General features: G+C 36.6%; 1 long non-coding RNA gene across 1 annotated transcript; it reads right to left on the minus strand.

The window, feature by feature from the left end:
- Window positions 1–13328: 13328 nt before the first annotated feature.
- On the minus strand, window positions 13329–14060 carry LOC129770715 (uncharacterized). The gene is made up of 3 exons (XR_008742184.1): window positions 13946–14060; window positions 13613–13880; window positions 13329–13548 (listed from the first exon to the last, which is right to left on the minus strand). It is a non-coding gene; the product is annotated as an uncharacterized LOC129770715 (long non-coding RNA).
- Window positions 14061–21404: the final 7344 nt, after the last annotated feature.

Consider the following 21404-nt stretch of genomic DNA (forward strand, 5'->3'; position numbering starts at 1 on the left):
TACTCTCAATAAGTTTATGAGAACAATTACAAGAAAAATAATGTGATGAACTTCAAGTGAATTAAATTTTATGAATCGGCCCTTTTTATGTACAAAGTAAAAAATAATTTGATAAAGCATAACATAGACTTGAAGTCACTCTATGAATTACATCGTTATGAAACTCGAAATCAAAGTAATTTAAGAAGAATTATTCCTTGAACCAACTGTATTCGATTTGGTTGTATATATCCCGCAATTATGAACTTTAATAATCTGCCAATTAGCTTTAAAAATGTTTCTTCTATTTACACATTCAAAAGTACTTTAAATAAAATGTGGAAAATAATTGAATAGATCAATAAGTCGCATGGAAACTTCTCTCACCATTAAAAACGCTTAAACTCCCTTTAGCACATTTGAACGTTGAGGAAGAACCTCCTTATCAGTCTTATGACTGTCTGAAACAAAACTAAACAAAAATTACCATTCGTTACATGTTATGTAGAGATGAGAGAGTCTAAAATAGTAAAAAAAAAATGCGTTGCGTAATATTTGAAAGACCCCTAGTTGCAAAATTATCAAATTTTACTTGTGTAATGTCTGTGTATTCATAAATTATGTATGAACGAAATATGAATGATTGTTATTTTTTAATTTATCATCATTCATTCATGCAGGAATCACCGACAAATAACGTCAGGCATCTCCAGCAATGTTTGAAAAATAGACGATTTTCACAGGTTTCAACTTACCCCAGGGTTGAAAAAAACATGGAGTGAGTTTAAGATTTCAGAGCAATACGGAAACAAAAATTTCAGTTTAGTTCTCAAAACCACTACACTTGATCACCCCTATTTGATTACCTGACGTGCGATTCTGGCGATATTTTTGAAAAAATCAATATTTTCGGACCGATTGAGTCAGCGCGCAAAAATGTTTGTTTTGATTTCCCGGAACAAGGAAAAGTAAACAAAGGCGCGGATTGCTCTTAGCATTCAAATATTCTGGTAATGGCTGTCATAAGGTGGGTTGAAAGATAATGTTTACTATATATATTTTTATTACGTCAACTCATCATTCCTAGTAAAAGTTATGATTTCCGTTTTAACTTACCCCGAATTTCAACTTGCCCCGGTGTACCTTACAACTATTCCATGTCAAACCGATATAGTAGTTCTCAGATTTTCGTTATAAGTGGTAGTTCCGTTCTTTATCGCAAACTATTAGACCCGTATATTTTTTTTTTTTGTTTGTTAGGGTGTCCATTTTCATTTTAGAGTGATCGGAAATATCGACTTTTTCCCCTTTTTTTTCCAAAAATTACATTTTTCGAAAATTCATAACTTTTGAACTACTGAACCGAATATTTTTTACGCAAAGCTGAGGTTTTTTCACATAACATATCTCGAAACCAGGGATGCTTTTTTTTCTTTTTTGAGTTATGATTTTTCAATGTTAACCGATGGTCCAAAAATCATTTCTCTCTTTTCCCAAAAATGCTTTTTTTTTATTTATTACTTTTGAACTATTGGACCGATTCAGATGATTGATATATCAAATTAAAGCCTACTACCTAGCCTTTTTTGAAAAAATAACACATTTGCCAATTAATTGGATTATAGTCACATACATTCAGTCTAGTCACATAGAAATATTGATCGAAGATTGAAAATATGTTTACTTTGAAAAATCATAATTTAAAAACGAAAAATAACACCTCTCTGGTATTCAGATAGATTATGTGAAAAAACCTAAGCTTTCAGAAAAATATAAAAAAGAATGGCGCCCTTGGTCCCGAAACGATGTTAGCTATAAAAAACCATTTTTATTCATAGTGTAATATTTTTTCAAACAATACTAACTCATTGGCTTTAATTTGATATGTCGGTCATCTGAATCGGTCCAGTAGATCAAAAGTTATGATTTTTTGTAGTGGAAAAAATGAGAAAAAAAATATTTTTCGGACCATCTTTGAAAAATCATAACTCAGAAACGAAAATACGCCTCCCTGGTTTCGATATATGTTATGTGAAAAATATTCAGCTTTCCAGAAAAAAATATGAAAAAATATAGCGCCTTTGGTCCCGAGACCATGGAAACTATAAAAAAAAATCAATAATAATGAAAACATAATTTAAAATTTCTGCAACTGTAGTGTTTTTCCAAAAAAGACCAACTAATTGGCTTTAATTTAATATGTCGAACATCTGAATTGGTCCAGTGGTTCGAAAGTCATGAATTTTTGAAAAAAGGCATTTTTGGCAAAAATGCGAAAAAATGGATTTTTTGGACCACCCTGGAAATGGTCACCCTAACAAAAAAAATAAAAAAATACGGGTCTCATAATTTGCGTTAAAAAATAAAGCCACCAATTATGAGGAAAATCTGAGAACCACTATATCGGTTTGGCATGGAATGGCTGTATAGATAGAAGAAGATGTAGGAGTGCGTTTTACCATATTAAAATCCATTTCCACTCTCGAACGAATATCAATTTCGTTAGCGCAAACATCAAATGAACCAACAACGCTTGTCACTATGTAATTGTAGAACATATGCGAATTGAGTTTTTCGAATTTTCCCATTTTCCTTCAGAGTTTTCGGAAAACTTTCAATTGTCATGTTTGGTTGAAATATGTGTATTATTTTTACGGAACCTCTCTCCATTTTAGAGGAAGCAGGGGTGTCATACTATCATAGAAACATTTCTCGTATTCAAAAACCTTCACATGCCCAATTTGGCTCCATTTCATTGATTACTTTTCGAGTTATGCAGAAATTTGTGTTTCATTTGTATGGTAGCCTCCTCTTAGAGAGGTGAGAGGACTGTCGAACCACCATAGAAACGTTTATCGATCCCTAAAACCTCTACATGCTATATGCCAAGGTTGATTCCATTTGCTTGATTAGTTCTGTTATTATTCAGCCTCTTTAGTGAGGAGGAGTATCAAACCACCATAAAAACATTTATTGCACCCAAAAACCTCCACATGCCAAATTTGCCATTTGCTTGATTAGTTCTTGAGTTTTTCACAAATTTATGCTTCATTTGTATGGCAGACTCCCTAGGGTGGCTAAAATGGGAAAAATTTCATCATCGAATTCCAAAAACCGACCATGTACAGTTTGTTTATTGGCCCAAAAAATGATCTGTGCAAAGTTTCAGCTCAATCGGACATGATTTAGGGGTGCCTCAAACCGCCCATAGTTTTGATTTTTTGATCCTCGAAAATCTTTTTTCGATGTCAAATGACTTAAAAATGCATGAAAAATTTTGGCCGAAAATCGACCTTTTGGGCCTGAGAGGCAATGAAGGTATGGACAAAAAAAAATTATCAAATTTAAAGAACCGACCATGTACATTTTGTTTATCGGTCCTGAAATATGACCTGTGCAAAATTTCAGCTCAATCGGACATGATTGAGGGGTGCCTCAAAGCTCTCAAATTTTAGATTTTTTAGCCACTCCGGCTAAGTCCCAAAATATCGAGTTTCGGCCAAAAAATTTTTTTCAAGACAACACCAGATCTAGGCGTTTTATGCATTTTTGAGTCATTTGGCAACTTAACTCCCCCCTTGGAAGATTTTCGAGGATCAAAAAATCAAAACTATGAGCGTTTTGAGGCACCCCTAAATCATGTCCGATTGAGCTGAAACTTTGCATAGATCATTTTTTGGGCCAATAAACAAACTGTACATGGTTGGTTTTTGAAATTTGACATAACCATTTTCGCTGCCACCCTAAGCCTCCCCTTAGAGAGGAGGGAGGATTGTCTATTCACCATCGAAACGTTCCGTACCCCCTAAAACCTTCACATGCCAAATTTGGCTCCATTCGATTGATTAATTTTCGAGTTGCAGAAATTTATACTTCATTTGTATGGCACTCTGGTAGACCAATTAGCTGCAAGGACCTCGTCGGTACCGTATCGGCTCAGTGGAGGATAAGATTGAGTATTGGCTTCTCTTTTGATAGTATAATATAATAAAATTTTTTGAATTTATATCTGTAGGTAAAATCAGTTCGTTTTTTTTTTTGTTAAACTGATTTCAAAGCTTAAAAAAAAGTTAATATCTTCTAGATAACTCGTCATGCTCAAACCTCTGTAGGGGAAGGTGGCGGGACCATCATCATCATCATCATAAGTAATGCAGAAAATTTAGTTTTATTTGTATGGTAGCCCCCCCCTTAGGGAGGGGGGAGGAGCCTCGAACTATCATAAGAACCATCCCCGGCTCCAAAAACCCTTACACATCAATTTTATTGTCGATCGGTTCAGTAATTTCCGAGTCCATAACAATCAGATAGACAGACAGATATAAGTTGCCCTTCACTATCCACCAGTACTCCTCAATCGGCCCCAGCTCCATGTATTACGGTGAACCTGAACTATTGCTGGCAAACACCGATGATAATACGGCGGGATACGATGCGACGGTGGACACAGTTCTTTTAAGGCAGTAGAGTCTAGAAATTTGAAAAAATTATTATTAAATAAAATTTTTCTTCATTTTTCTGAAGTTTAGGCATTCACAAGTATATCCTAGAAAAGACTTTTCAGAAATCTCATTATTATCCAGAATCTGTTCGATTTTTTTCTGTTTCAGATAACCAGAATGGCTGAAATCGTGTACGCAATGGCACAGCTTTATTTTGAACCTCCTCACTTCATCAGCTTGTAACTATTCTAATTATGATTTTTTTTGTTTTTGTTTTATTCTTAAAAGATAGAAAAAAAAACTAATGATATAATGGATAGTAAAAACATTCTCTATTTTATTTTTTCGGAACTCAAAAATATGTCCGAAATTCGTGCCTCTACACTAGAATATCCCCTTAAAAATCAATTACTAAGCGTCAAAATCCAAACGCTTTAATAAAATCATACTTTTCAAAAATGTCATTTTATTTGATTACGATTCGATCATACCTGAACGATGACTATGGCTGACTATGACTATCCTAACGTGCCTGTCCGAATCCCTGGTGAATTCAAAAAGCGACTGATAAAAATCAGCATATAGACTTAGAAGTTTTTTTCGTTCTCATACAATGCATGGTTTTTTATTTGTTTAATATTCTACATTAGTGAATGAGCGTGAATTCTTTCGTTCTAAATATTTATAAAAACCGAATGGACATTCTCTTCCTACAAGATTATGCAACAATATCTTGGTTTGTCAGATGCACTGATGTTGGTTTGTTCAAAATTGGCCACATGGTTACTATGTCAGCCGTTTGGTGCGTTGCAGTTTGTTTATGCCTTTATGGTATCCTTCGCGCGTAGCAGAAATAAAGTTTCTCTATGTTGAGTGCTGTTCACCTTTAAAGTACCCAAGAAATCGGTCTCGAGGGCAAAAGGTTAAATTATGGATGGATCATTATAATGACAGGAAAATCAAACAATGAGAAATGCAACATCTACTTGAAATTAGAATTTCTCTATTTAAAAATGTTGATTTCCAAAACCGGATAAGTCATGATTATTTTTCGAACAAACCATGATCAGAGGTGGACAAACCACGATCATAATTTCTCTTTGAAGAAATCGTTAAAAATATAAAATATATATAAAGATATATCTTTTATATATAAAAATATATAAAAGAGACTTGGGGCATATGTGTTTCGTACCATTGCCTTCGGCTGATGTAATAGGGTACATCAGGGTAAACCCGACACCCGACACCGGTTGTATAAGTATTGTTTGTTTTACTCTTAATGCATAAGGAATAGAAAAATACGTTGTGGAGGATGATAGAGTATATTTTAAAACACTTTTGCGTTACCTAATATACGATAAGTACTACGAGACTTTGCCTACCACTGTTCTTTGTACAACAGAACCAATACTTTTTCTGAAATTTAGATAGTCGATGTAGGAACCCTCAAGAACTCGAAATCTGCCAAAAAGTCAATTTTGATAAAAACGACGTTTAGGGGGTTTCTCAAACAAACGATTCAATTAGTAAGCTTCACGAGTTTCTTACACTCTAGAAATTTATTTTCCATTTCTCAAATATTTAAACCAAACGATTTGGAACTAACACAGATTTTTTGTTAATTATCATAATTCCTCTGATCATTGTCCACTAATCATAAAATATGTTTTATCTATCTCAATTGAAAGTGCTTTTTACGAATTCTTCTTTAAATCTCTGTTCATTCAGGAAAGGGCTTTAATACAACCTGTAGTATTTCTCCTATGTACACCCGTGGCCGAGTGGTTAGCGTCTCACATTATCATGTCGGGTGTTCGGGTTCGATTGCCGTTTTGGCCGGGGGATTTTTCGAAATCCCCCAGCCAGAACGGCAATTCTTTGTTGAAAAGAAATTTCAACAAACCCAAACTCGTTTTGATTATATGTGATTTTCATGAAGAAAAATCAATCTGCATTAACTAGTTGCGTGAAGACACCCTAAAACGGACAAACCAAGATCATCTACCCTGTTTGACTTCCATCCTGCACTTTGACGCTTAGTTTTTGGTAGTCTTCAGAAAACATATGCTGCGCTACCCTCGAGTTTAAGAAAAATAACACTTAACAGAGGAAGCAAACCATATTCAAGCGCAGTGTAAAACAGGTATAGAAATATGGTGCGAAACACGGCGCAAAACACAGTGTAAAACTCTGGCTGGTTTTTGGAACGTGTTGAAGTACCATGTTCCTTCACCCATAATGACAGATTTAAGAAGAAATTATATCTCTTGAATGATTGACATGTAACGATTTTTGGTTTTCGATAATTTCAAGTGTTCGACTTGAAATTAACCTCCGTTGGGATTCGTTATCCTCAAGCACCTATTTACCTTCTAAATGAGATTTAATATCTGATCTTAGTTCGTGCTGAAATTCAAATATCAAATAAATATGCTTTTTCCAAAACATGCTCCGATTTGTTATCTGACAATCAAAACGAAAAAATATTGAAGATGACACACCTAATAATACAATGAGACGAGATCTGACAACAGGGTTCTTACTCTTCTTTTTGATTTTTATTAGACCAAATGAGAACATCGGGGATACTGAACCACGCGAGATTTCAGGTTTCCAATTTATATAAGTTGACTGAAGATTGTTTTAGCCTCTTGTATTTAGTTTGAATCAACTAGACTATTGGAAACACTAGTGAAATCATCAGAAATAACAGTAAATTCAGTGGCAAATGCATATTTTTTTATATTTTTTTTCAACAAGGCAATAAATGCTTGGAAGGCCACTAACTGAACTTTGGTAGATTAGGTAGTAGTTTAGCGCTTGGAGTTTCAAATTAATCACGCAGGACATTTCTCCTGTGGAAGTAAATAAGGGCGCAATCCGTCTAAATGACTCCTGTCGATAAAAAATTTCATGATTTCTTTAATCATGTGTTACCATGCTCAAACAATTTAGCATACTGTTTACTGTTCAACTCTTCAATTGTGAAAATGTAAAAATGTTTGTAAAGTAGACGGTCGATGACAGCTGTGTAAAATTTCTACGAATACAATGAGTAAAGTTTGAATCCGATTTCAAATTCGAAAAAAATACACGGTGCTTCATTTTTTCCCCTGACTTCTTTAAATGATTTTTTATTGTGTTTGGCTCAAAACTAAACATCGCAATGTAGTCATTGCTATCCACCCGCTCTTCCCGCTCACCATTTTTCCGAAGGTTTCTGAAGGTTTCTGAAAAGAATTTGGGAAATCACGCTGAGATGACTTCGGAAAAAGCACTGTTTTAGGCGCAATTCTTGACCGATTTCGTAAATCGCAACGCATTGGTAAAACACGTAACTGTACCATCCGGGGGGCAAATTGATCACCGGGGTGAAATTGTTCAAACGTACTAATGAAAAAAATTGAAATGTTTGAAGGTGTTATTCAATTAAATTTAAAACTTTTTATAGCACACAATCAATAATCATCTATAGGTTCTTTTTTGCACAATAATTTATGTTTTTTCTTAACAGCATTTTCGTTTCCATTTTCAAGCATTGCAAACAAACATATTTTCAACAAATCATAACGATATTCATAGACGCAAAACAAAACAAAAATTAACTCTCAGTCGATTCTTTAAGAATTGAAATAGTAATCAGATAGTTAAAATTACTATTAAAACAAGTGAGAAAAGTCAATTTTACAATAGAAGCACTATGAAATAAAACTTTTTTGCTTGACTAGTCAACCTATTTTGCGGCTCAGCTTTCTCGGAAACGGCGGAACCGAATTGAATGCAACATGTTTCATTTGGCGGGAACATGTTTAAGGGCCATAGATTCCAGAACCTAAAACAACACAAAACCCCTCATTTGGAGTATAAAACTTCATGATTTTTCAAAAATAGCTTATTCGTTATTAATTCGAAAACCGGAAATGTTCAAGATCAAGGAGACAATCGGAAATCAATGCCCCTTGGCAGTTGAGATATAGTTTGAGTTCCGGAACTTAATTGACACACTATGTATACTTCTTCCTGGGGGCATATGATACATTTCTCCCTCTATATCAGCTTCAAAAGGGTCATCCACGAGTCAGTTTACAGCCACTGCCAGCCCCCTTACGTTTTATGCGATGTAGCATAGTAAGCATGAACACATTACCGAGTGGAGTGGGAGTAGAAAAAAGGCAGCGAAACAAATATTTGTGCTTAGCACAATTAGCTTTTTGTTCAACGCATGTATCAACTGTACAAATGATAATACCGTTGAAGTATGGGGAGCGTGCGTTGAAAGGTTAAACTATGTTCAATTATTTTTAAAACATCCACCAAGGTACTGTGACAGGGCGTGAAGGCGTTATACGGTGGGGGGGAAGAAGAATCGAGGGACAACACTAGGCGTTTACGCGTGAGACAAGCGGAAAAACATGTTTCATTTAATTAGTTCTGTAAATAATGGCGAAATGTTGAAAGCTCTCTATAATTATAATGAACAAATAAACGTACACTATGAACGAACCGATTTTTCTCCTTTTTTTCGTGATTGGTGCAAATGTAAATAATTAATAACTTTATGATTGAATGGGCGAATGACCGCAGTGAAAATGCGACGCGCACAGCACCCGAATACCGGAGAGGAAGAGCCGCAGACAGCGAGGGATTAAAGTGAGCACCGAATCATAGTATAATTAGTTTAGACAATTAATTAAAGTGTAGCGCAGAGGAATACATCATCACGTTTGGAACGGTTCGCAACCTGGGAATTAGTGGGCGGAATAAAAACAATGATACCCCCAAAGCATGCAAAATATACAATCGGACGCATCCCTAAATTTTATAATCATATCATTGGGGGAGGTGTGACACGACGTGGGCAAATAAATTACAGCCAGCAAAACAAAGCACACCTGAGGCTAGCATGAACACAGAAAAAAAAACATAAAATTGTTGCGTTTTGCGACACGTTATTGCAGGCGAGAAACCGCACAGCATGCATAAAGGCATATAAATCATATTATCATTTGAAAAAGGAACGCTTGGCACAAATAATACAGAGTGAATATGTTTTTTTTTTTGTATAATATATTTATTCAATTTCGTATAATTTTTGTACTCGTTCCTATTGTAGGATTTTTATTGAAAAATTAATGGCTGTAAATTCAGTTGAACTGTACAAATGTACATTCAATACATTCAATGGCTACAAAGTTTGTAGGAAAACTGCAATGAATAACTATTAATAATAGATCAAACACATCTCTAGTGAATGAAAGTTACGCAAAACAGAATGATACAGAATCGTGAGAGCACAATACGTGTACTGATAATGTAACAAACGAATTTGATTGCAGTTTTATGATTTGTTAATAAATGCGTACAATTAACAACTCCATAGACTCATCAATTGAGACTCACAATACGAGTGTGGCAGTGAGTATTAATCGGTGACATGATTGATGACATCCTCAAAAAAAATTGAATCGGTTACGGATCACGGGAGAGCTCGAATCTCAGCTTTCAAATACCACCGCAACCACATGATCTTTCAACAGAAATTCAAAGACGAATAAGTCATATTTAAGGTGGATTACTAAAATTGCTTTTTTTTTTGAACGACCGATTTATTTTATAACGTACTAGCTGACCCGGCAAACTTCGTCCCGCCTAAAACTTATTTTTCGTTATCACATCCTCGTTTTCATACTAAGCGCGCGTTCGTGGGTACAATTGCAGAACTGTTCATTGATTGATCTTCTAATCTACCCTTTAAAATTATTTTGACGTAGGACTACGTCTTTCATTTCTATACCGGGGTGTAAAATCAAAGTTTTGAAAACGAAAGCGTTACGCCGGAGACCGAGATTTTGAGCGTTAATAGCTCCTAAACAACTGAACGAAATGGTATGATAAACACTTCATTCGAAAGATAAAATGTCTACGCGTTCTATACTTGTTACTTTTTGATCCAAAAACTTGTTTTAATAGTCTTAAAATTGCTTTCAAAACAGGCTATTGAAATCACCAATCGGTATATAAGCGAGCGTCGCTCGGAAATCCACTCAGTTCTAATTGAACAGCGATTGGAGCATGTTGTCGCTGTTGTGGTGAAGCTCTTCGTTTATCATGAAAGCGCTGATGAACGGTGTCACCAAGAGCCTGTTTGTGCACCTTAGGCTAGACATCAATCCATCAGGAGGAGAGTGATGCCACAAACGGTTCCCCGGGAAGATCTCGAAGCAGCCGCTACACACACACACATACACGCGCGGAATTCTTTCCGTTTGGATGCCATTCAGCATCGAGAAAGATCCGGAAAATAATCTGCCAGTTCTTCTGGGAATTTAAAAATACATTCATGTGAAAGAGTTTATTTGAATGTTTTCTATCCATGTAACACTGTGATCAAATATGTTTCAATCAAGTACTATTAACAGATGGTTATCGAGTTAGCATAAACCACTGGTGGGCTTCCAGTATCGAGGAAAATGTGGAAATATCTAATCGTCACTGAAAATAATCTGCCAGTTCCTCTGGGAATTTAAAATTACATTCATGTGAAAGAGTTTATTTTAATGTTTTCTATTCATGTAACACTGTGACCAAATATGTTTCAATCAAGTGCTATTAACAGGTGGTTATCGAATTAGTATTAACCACTGGTGGGCCTCCAGTATCGAGGAAAATGTGGAAATATCTAATCGTTACTGAAAATAATCTGCCAGTTCCTCTGGGAATTTAAAAATACATTCATGTGAAAGAGTTTATTTTAATGTTTTCTATCCATGTAACACTGTGACCAAATACATTTGGTTTTGTGATTTTTCAATCAATCGCAATTAACAGGATAGCTTCTGAAGATTATTTTTCCCCATCAGTAGGATATTTCCGTATCCAATATTGTATGCGCCCACAATCGATTCTTGCTCTGTCGCCGAAAGTTCCGAGCTCAGAGAGTTCATTCCCCTCTAGTTTGCCTTCCAAATTGCCATCGTAAACCACACCTTCTCTCGATTCAATCACACACAAAAAGCATACTTAAGCGATATTCTGGTGGTGAGACACATTCATTTTTCGTGAGGACATCGACAAGACAACATCGTTGCCTATCGTGCTGGAGGAGGTGGACGGCGACACATACACGCGCAGAATTCTTTTCGTTTGGATGCCATTCAGCATCGAGAAAGTTCCGGAAAGATCTAATCATTGCTGGGAAATAATCTGCCAGTTCCTCTGGGAATTCAAAAATACATTCATGTGAAAGAGTTTATTTGAATGTTTTCTATTCATGTAACACTGTGACCAAATATTTTTCAATCAAGTACTATTAACAGGTGGTTATCGAGTTAGTATTAACCACTGGTGGGCTTCCAGTATCGAGGAAAATGTGGAGATATCTAATCGTTACTGAAAATAATCTGCCAGTTCCTCTGGGAATTTAAAAATACATTCATGTGAAAGAGTTTATTTTAATGTTTTCTATCCATAAAATATCCATATAATACATTTGGGTTTGTGATTTGTCAATCAAGTACAGTTAGCAGGTTAGCTTCTGAAGATTATTCTTCAGAACAAGGTTTTTCGTATCCTATATTGGATGCATAAAACCTTGTGCCTCCAACGTAACGCTCTCGTTTTCGAAGTCTCCCAAATATTCATTTATTCATTCATTCAGAATGGATTTAGATTCAACTTCAAACAAATGATCTCTAAATCAACGATAGTCCTACGTCACCCTTGCGGTTATACCATAGATATAACCCACTTCCTGTTTTTTACTATAAAATTTCAGTACTTCTACCAAAACTCGACATTATAATATCAGATTATTTTCAGACACAATTCTCGTGCAAGAGTTTTCATCCACTTGCAAATAACATGTTTCTCCATTACATGGAACAAATGTTTGATACAGAAAATATGATAAAATAAAAACAGCCCTAAATCGGACAATTCCTTTCTCGAGTTTTGCTCTTATCAACACATTTGGCGATCCATTTTTATTTATATAGATAGAAGACGATATAGGAGTGCGTTTTACCACATTAAAATCCATTTCCACTTTCGAATGAAGATCAATTTTGCTACCGCCAATATCAACTGGACTAACAACGCTTGTTAATATGTAATTGTAGAACACATGCGAATTGATTTTTTAAAATTTTCCCATTTTCCCTCGGAGTTCTCCAAAAAATTTCAATTGTCAAGTTTGGTTGGAATATGGAAGGGGTGTCATACCATCATAGAAACATTTCTCGTACCCAAAAACCCTCACATCCCAAATTAGACTCCGTTTGCTTAATCAGTTCTCGAGTTATGCAGAAACTTGTGTTTCATTTGTATGGGAGCCCCGCTTTAGAGAGGGGGAGGAGTGTCGAACTACCATAGAAACGTTTACCGATTCCTAAAACCTCTGTCTCCGCCCAGAGAGGTTTCTGAGCAGAGTTCTAGTGGCAGAGTAGAGATGAGAGTGGACTGGCTACCCGTTTTACCATGAAGAAATTGATCGAAATATAGACAAGACGATTGATATATACCGGTCGACGGTTTTATTGAGACTGACTCTGTTCTTCGTTCGTTCGTTATTGGATAATATAGGCTTTAAACTCATAGAGTTCATTCGCCTCTAAACTCTGTTCTTTCATTTCGTGCCCTACTTATATGATTGGTCCCATAGTCCTCTGAATACCCACTCTACATTGTTGTGTCGAATTGGTCCCAACAAACGGTGTCGACAACGATACCGATATCGTGCCATTTTGCAACGATTTTGTCGACCTACCTTTCGTATTCGACAACCAATTTCGAGCCAAACCTGTGCCAATCTGGCACCGCGTCGACCGATTGCAGTACTGCTCAACCGTTTTTATGGCTGTGTTTTCAAAAAGTTTAATGTTAAGCAAAAAAAAATAAAAATTTGCGTTGTTTACAAATATTTATTTATAATAAATTCATACAATTGTGCACTGTTGATGTATACTATTCGCAGCGATTATACCGTCATCAGTAAACTCCCGACAGCTACAAATTTCTTCATCGGAATCGCAGTCGGCTCAATTATTTTTGTCCCTTTCGTTCTCTCTAGCAGACACACCTAACTTCGTGGGAAATCATGACTGTTGAGATGGATGAGTTTTTTATTCTGAAATGAAATTAAGAGATCAAAATTCATATCATAAGTAAAAATTTAAACCAGTCATACTTACGGGTATTCAAATTGGTTACGTTCGTGTTGAAGTTGTTGTTGGTGATTATGGTGAGATGAGCGCTTTGGTCTGATCCCAAAAACAATACTTTACCGAAGCTGCAAACTCCGTTTTCATTCCATTCAGATCACCGCTATTCATTCATTTTCATTTATACATTTCTGCTGTTGCTGCTGCTTTCCTTCCTTTGACGCGATATATCAACAAAGACTAGCTGCGTTCATCACAAATTCGCCTGTATTTTGTCTCCGTGTTGTTGAATTTGTTACTGAAATTAATCAAGGAAACATCATTTATATTTTATAATTAAATATCAAAATTATCCTTACTTACAAAATTTAGTTCTCGAGTCATTCTCTGTTATGTTTTGAATGACAATTTAGAGAGAAAGAGAAAAAGTAATCTCTACAGTGATGCCGTTTCGCTCAGTACCAAAAAATTGCATACAATTATAGTTCAAATATAGACAGTGCTGCCTGCGGGGGGTAAGGCGGTGGTAGATTCCAGCACTTTTGTAGCATGTTACTTCGTTTCGGTCGACATCGGGCCAATGACTGCTCGATTATGTTTGGAACTGGGTAGCCTATACTTGCGATTGATTTTTTGCTCGGGTTCCTTCTCGAATGTTCGCTATAAACGATAGGCTTTGTATAGCCAGTTCGTTTCCATGCGTTCCCTATTCCGTCACAATTGGGATGTTATTGTTTACATGTTGTGATTGTTTACATATTGTTTGTTGTGCTGAATTGTGAGTGGTAAGTGCTGTGTGTTGTGTATTGTAGTTGATATAATATTTATTCCTTTTGCAGGTAATTGTTGCTGGATGAAAAGGTAAGTGAATAATATTTTGTGTATATCCGCTCTATTTGCTTCTGTTTACAGATTCGAATTCAGGTTCTTTTCCGAGGAGTTTTCTCAGTGTGTATAATTTCTTGTGTAACGTGTTTTGTTTTTATTTAATAAAGTGTTAAGAAAAACAATGTGTTTTTTTATTGATTCCTGTCTGGGCCGTAACAACCTCTCTATGCTAAGATTAATTCCATTTGTTTGATAAGTTCTCGAGTTGTTCATCATTCTTCATTTTTATTGGCACCCTAAATCATACTTTTCGTTTCGTTTTCCGAAAAAAAAACAAAGTCCCACGGTGCCGATTTTTGATAATTTTTGACGTAGGACTACGTCTTTCATTTCTATACCGGGGTGTAAAATCAAAGTTTCGAAAACGAAAGCGTTACGCCGGAGACCGAGATTTTGAGCGTCAATAGCTCTTAAACAACTGACCGAAATGGTATGATAAACACTTCATTCGAAAGATAAAATGTCTACGCGGTATATACTTGTTACTTTTTCATCCAAAAACTTGTTTCAATTGCCTTAAAATTGCTTTCAAAACAGGCTATTGAAATCACCAATCGGTATATAAGCGAGCGCCGCTCGGAAATCCACTCAGTTATAATTGAACAGCGATTGGAGCATGTTGTCGCTGTTCTGGTGAAGCTGACTTCGTTCATCATGAAAGCGCTGGTGCGCTTATTACCTGACCTGACCTGACCTGACCTGACCTGACCTGACCCTATGTTTTCTAACCATATAACACTGCGACCAAATACATTTGCTTTTGTGATTTTTAAATCAAGTGCAATGAACTGGTGGTTATCGAGTTAGCATTAACCACTGGTGGGCTTCGAGTATCGAAGAGAATCTGGAAGGACGTTATCGTTGTTGAAAAATAATCTGCCAGTTCCCCTGGGAATTGAAAAAAAAACATTCAAGCGAAAGAGTTTATTTTGATGTTTTCTATCCATATAACACTGCGACCAAATACATTTGGTTTATGATTTTTCAATCAATTGCGATCAACGTAAGACCACGTCTTTCGGGATGTTTACCCAACAATTTCTCAAAAGAGAAATGGGTGTTCTGAGAATGGATGAGCGAACGCAAAAATAATGTAGACTAATTTGATGCAACAGATATTTTGTCTATTGGAAATGTAATACAAATCATATCACAATACAAGCAATGTATTATGCATTATACAACTTTCGTGTGATTGCTTTTTTTGCTAAATATTGTGCCTTCAACGTAACGCTCTCGTTTTCGAAGTCCCCCAAATATTCATTTATTCATTCATTCAGAATTGATTCAGATGCAAAACAAATGATCACTGAATCAACGATAGTCCTACGTCACCCTTGCGGTTATACCACAGATATAACCTACTTCCTGTTTTTTTTTTTGAGATGACACTAGATCTGGACGTTTCAAGCAATTTTAAGACATTTGGCATAAAAAAAAATTTGGAAAACCTCGACCTCCTCCCCCTTTACTCCCACCTTGGGTGATTTTTCGATTTTCAAAAAACTCAAACTTTGACCGCTTTGCGCCACACTCCCTCAAGTCCGATTGAGCCTAAATTCAGCATATGGTGTTTTTTCGAGGTGGTGAACATTTTGTATAGGGTAACTTTTTGAAACTTTATGGCCGATTCTTTCCCATACATTCATTGGCACCCTAGTGTACATGTATAAGCGATTAGAGTAGGAACATAGTAAACGGTTTAACTCAATGTATTATGCTTCACTCTACGAATATAACCGTTTTATTCTGTAAGACAAAGTGATTTCTGCTTTGTTCGAATAGATGCAGTTCGATAATGTTGTCGTCATATGTTCATATTTGAATCGGTTGTTTACTAACAGGAGTAGATTTGTATGCAATGTAGGGACAGCTAGCCAGCATCAGGTGTATCTATCCGGGTTGTCGCAAACAGATGCATGAAGGTCGGCCTAGAAGAGCCGCTTTATCTGTTTGCTGAAAGGTCTATGGACTACAAGGGACATGGTTCGAGTTCAAGATCTCAAGAGGAGAAAGAAGAGAAAGGCATCCAGGAAGCAGATTGGTATAGATCGCTGTTTAGAAACAGAAAGCGGTACTGGATGGTTCAAATTGCAGGCAAACCTGTTTCTATGCGATTCCCTTTTGTGCGACTTTCTCATTGCTGTAACTGTTTTTGTTCGATTCTACTATTTCTGTGATTCAAGCCCCGATTTCATAGTAAAATTGTACTATTGTGTACTTTATGGACGTTATTGATATTTATATAAACATTTTAATGAGCGACAGTTAGTTACTCTGAACCACCCTTTAAAAAACCAACGTGGACAATGCCACATATAATCTGTAGCATGCGCGATAGAGCGATAGAGCAACGGGTTTTCCTGGTATCAAGACAAGGATGAAATATTCTGGATGTACAATCAGCCGGAGAAAACATATGGCAGACTGTCCCGTTTCAGTGGATGCAGTCAACACCAAGCGCCTCGACAACGTAACCAAAATCGGTCGGTGTTAAGTCCGACCGGACCATATGACATTTTTATGATTTCGAGAAAAACGAATATAAAGTTTAGTGCTCAGCAATTTTCAAAGCATTAAATTATTGACGTAGAACTACGTCTTTCAAGAAGGGTGCCAAATCAGAAAAAAGGTCACGTTTTCATGGCATAAGGTTGACGTTAATAACAATTTTCATTGTGAACGAATTCTCATGATTTGTATACCAATCGAATCGAAAATTCTCTAAGATTTGTTTCATATGCTATACATTACAATTCGCTAATCTCTAAACGGTTTGAATTCATGAAAACTGGAAGAACTTCCTTTTTTACCATACATTTGTTCTGCCGATTTGTGCGCTAACCCTACCCGTATTTCGAATGCTTATAACTCGAATATTACTTAACAGATCTAAAAGATGTTAAATGCATCAGATGCATCAATTGATAGGAAATATTTCTACGCGTCTATCACAATTAATGAAATGTTATTTTTCATAAGATGAACAATCGAATAACTGTAAAATATCAAGCGTTATCTAAAAGCTTTAACTGCCAAGTTTTGATTGGCCCGATTTACGGTTTCCCCAACACAGACTTCAAAATCGATGTACCTGTGGAAATCCGCTTTGCAAGTCGGGGTGTTTTTGTTCCCACTGTCCTGTGTTTCCCTAACACGGACTTCTAAATTAATGTGCCTGGGGGAATCCGCTTTGCAAATACATGCAAGTCGGGGGTATTTTTGACGTAGGATTATGTCTTTCGGGAACATATTGGGGTACAAATTGAAAATCGCAAATCGAGCACATCGTGAAAATTGTCCAATTTCAAACGCTTATTGCTCAGTCAGTTCATGATGGATTGATGAAATTTTTGCTTCAATCGTTTTCAGTGCTCCATAACAATTTTTTATATTGGAAAAAATAATATATGTCATGAAACTAACTATCGAACAATTGAAAAATCTCAACCCCTACCCTAACGGAAATACCCACTTCTAATTGGTCGAAATTGACGACACATGCGGCGATTCCCTAACAGAGACATCAAAACCAATCTGCCTGGGGGAAATCGGCATTGCAAATACATGAAAGTAGGGGGAACTTTTGTTCCTACCGAAATGTGTTCCCTAACAGAGATATCAAAGCCAAGGTGCCCGAGCATTGCAAATATATGCAAGTCGGGGGCATTTTTATATTGCAAGTAAGGTTAGTGATATGATTAGTTCTAGCAAATAAAATTTAAATTTGGAAGGTGCTTCGTGAAATTTCATATCAATGACCAATCGTGTACTGTGAAAAATTTAGCATAAGCACACTCAGAAAGTAAAACTTATAAAATAAAATTACCTTTTCCATTACAAATGTGTTTTCTCTATATTAAAGTAATATGTTTCTACTGATGAGAAAAAATTGATAATTGTGTTCGGTATTGGTAATTATCTTACACTGGTGATTTTTTTTTTCTTTAGTTCATCTATACATAACACAGGAAGCATCTCGTCTAGGATCACAGAGGGTGGTTTTCGTCATATTTCGTTCCACTTCGGTATCTTTTATCTGATACGCACCATCCAACGACTGTTTACCATCCTTCTGTCATCATCACTCGGTAAAAACTGGTGGAGTGAACAAACAATACCCAACAACCAAACAAAACGGCCCTTTTCAGGACCACCAAATCATTATCAAAGAGTTTAACGAGGTAATTCTTCAAACATATCCAAAATGAATAGTTAGCCCAACGGAATCCTACGTCAACTATGCGGTCGTGTCTAGGACACAACCCTACTGTGACTTTTTGGTGTTGAGTACTTTTGTACTCGCTTGTCGTTGTGCAGACCGGAATTCAGATACTAGAGGTGGATGAACTTTTGCGGTTCGAGAACTACGTAAACATGAGATGTGCAATAATTTCAGAGGGAAATGTAAAATACAATGATCGTTTGACAATTCTTCCATTTAAATATTTTGGTAGTCCTAGGCATCGTATCAAACAAAAAGACGTTCATCAAATTTATTTGTAACGAAGAACATAATCTATTACAAAAATGTCGATGCAATCTAAAATAATATTCGAAGTGGTAAACAAGTGGATTGCATAATATAATTGCGTAGTTCTACGTCGAAAATATGCGGTCGTGTACTAGATACAACCCCTTACAATTTTTTCGTCCAATATTGTTCTCAGAAATGTTAGCTACTCTCTGGCAACACTTTGACGTATGACAAATGAAAAAAACATCAAGTATCATGTCAAAAAAGGCAGTTATTTGGCTGCCTATATGTACATGGTTCACCCTGACTGAACCAAATGAAGCATTTTTTAAGACTTGGTTCACTTTGACCGAACAATTTCGAAATAATTCTCAATCAATTAATAGTTGTGAGTCAAAGTGTGCCATTCTGCTATGAAAATTAGAGCGAGAAAGGTTGTGAGTTTGGAACGGCGTGAACATTTGACAGCGTTCAGCAAAATAGTCTCTGCCATAAATTACAGGCATGAATTTGATTGCACGGCAAACATGTTAAAGCATAAATTTCCCATTTTCAATCATCTTAGACAGTATTCGTCAATAGAATCGTCAAATTTGAATTCATTGTCATCGCTGCAGCCTAAATCGCACTCTGAAATAGTACATTTTGCGATCATTCACACTGAAGGCTAGCATTTTTCACTGATCCGTCCAGTCAGAGTGGACCAAGTTTATTTTTTAATATAGTCAGAATGTGCACATGATATAGAGCCATTTCGCCATGGTAAATGGGGTTCCCGGAATAAATCGCCACAGAAAACGACTGCAACAGAAACCACCGCTTATAAAATGTGTAGTAGGCTATAAATATTGTGGCGCGGTATTGTATTTCAAAACAAGAATTAACCGGGCAAACGTATCGCCCCAGGCAAACGTAACGCCCCGGGCAGACGTATACCGTCCGACGCTCGCTAGAGCTCGGTCGGACATTGCTAAAGGATCGTATCCTATGTTTCAAACTAACCGGGCAATCAGTGGATCCCAGGTTTGCGTGCGAGACACCGCCGCTTCCGACGGCGGGTCGGCGGTGGACTCGGATTGCGTCATCTTGGCGGCATGGGCCGCCTCGATTCCTTATCCTCGCCAAATGGGGACTTCGTCCCCATTACATTGTCCTCAGAATAAATTTCGAAAAACGAGAACAAGAGAATAAATTTATAATAGAAATGTGAGGCACATGATGTTTTTCCCGCGCCAAATATTTCTAGCCTACTACACTTTTTCTAAGCGGTTGTTTCTGTTGCAGTTGTTTACTGTGGCGATTTATTCCGGTCACCGGTAAATGGTACATGGTCCGCTCTGACTGCATACTATGAGGGGTTTTCGTTGATCAATCATAACAATTTCGATCAATTATTCCTGCTGTATGCGTGATTTTTAAATCTGATCAATGTGGTATGTAGCTTACATAATGCTTAACCAAATGTAATCAATAACTCGAAATTTTCAATTTTGTGACTTGGTTCCCCCTGACTTTTTTTTTTATAAATTCGTTTATTTTTACAGGCTCAGTTACATAAGTTTAAAGGAGCCGAAATCTTAAATATATTTTTAAAACTATATATATGAACAATTTTCTTAAATCTATGGTTAGTAATGTGGGAAACCGATTACTCGTTGTGGACTCGAGATTAAAAGGGTGACATTTTCTCAGGAAAAGGATGGGGTATAAGGAAATTATTACAATGTTGATAATCACACACACTCAATTCTTAAATCTATTCGTACATCAGTTGTGAATTTACATTTCATTCTTCTGTTTATAGCAAGCGGACCAATTACTCACAAAGGAAGAAATGGAGGGTATTAGGATATAAGGATAATCACACACGAACATCGATAGATTTAAGGAAAACATATATTTGGGACATGTAATCAAGGTCTAACCGAGCCAACACATCTCTCACCGGCACATTGGGCTGCCTTCCTCTAGCCCGAAGGGAGTTCTCTAAATTCGATCTGGCAACAAGATACACCTCACACGACCAAACAACGTGTTCGATGTCGTGGTAACCTCGGCCACAAACGCAGATATTGCTGCCGGCCAGATTGAAACGAAAGAGTAGCGCGTCTAACGAACAGTGATTGGACATGAGTCGGGAGAAGGTGCGAATAAAGTCCCGACTCAAGTCCAGACTTTTGAACCATGGTTTGAGGCTAACCTTAGGGATAATCGAGTGAAGCCACCGGCCCAATTTATCTTCGTTCCATTTGCGTTGCCAGTTAGCGATGGTATTTTTACGGACTAAAGAGTAAAATTCATTGAAGGCGATTTGACGCTGATGAATATCGCCTTCAATCGCACCTACCTTTGCTAATGAGTCAGCCCTCTCATTACCCGGAATTGAGCAATGAGAAGGGACCCACACAAAGGTAATGACATAACAGCGTCTGGATAAAGCACTCAAAATTTTTCGTA

This window comes from Toxorhynchites rutilus, chromosome 2 (assembly GCF_029784135.1).
Source record: "Toxorhynchites rutilus septentrionalis strain SRP chromosome 2, ASM2978413v1, whole genome shotgun sequence".
Lineage (NCBI taxonomy): Eukaryota > Metazoa > Arthropoda > Insecta > Diptera > Culicidae > Toxorhynchites > Toxorhynchites rutilus.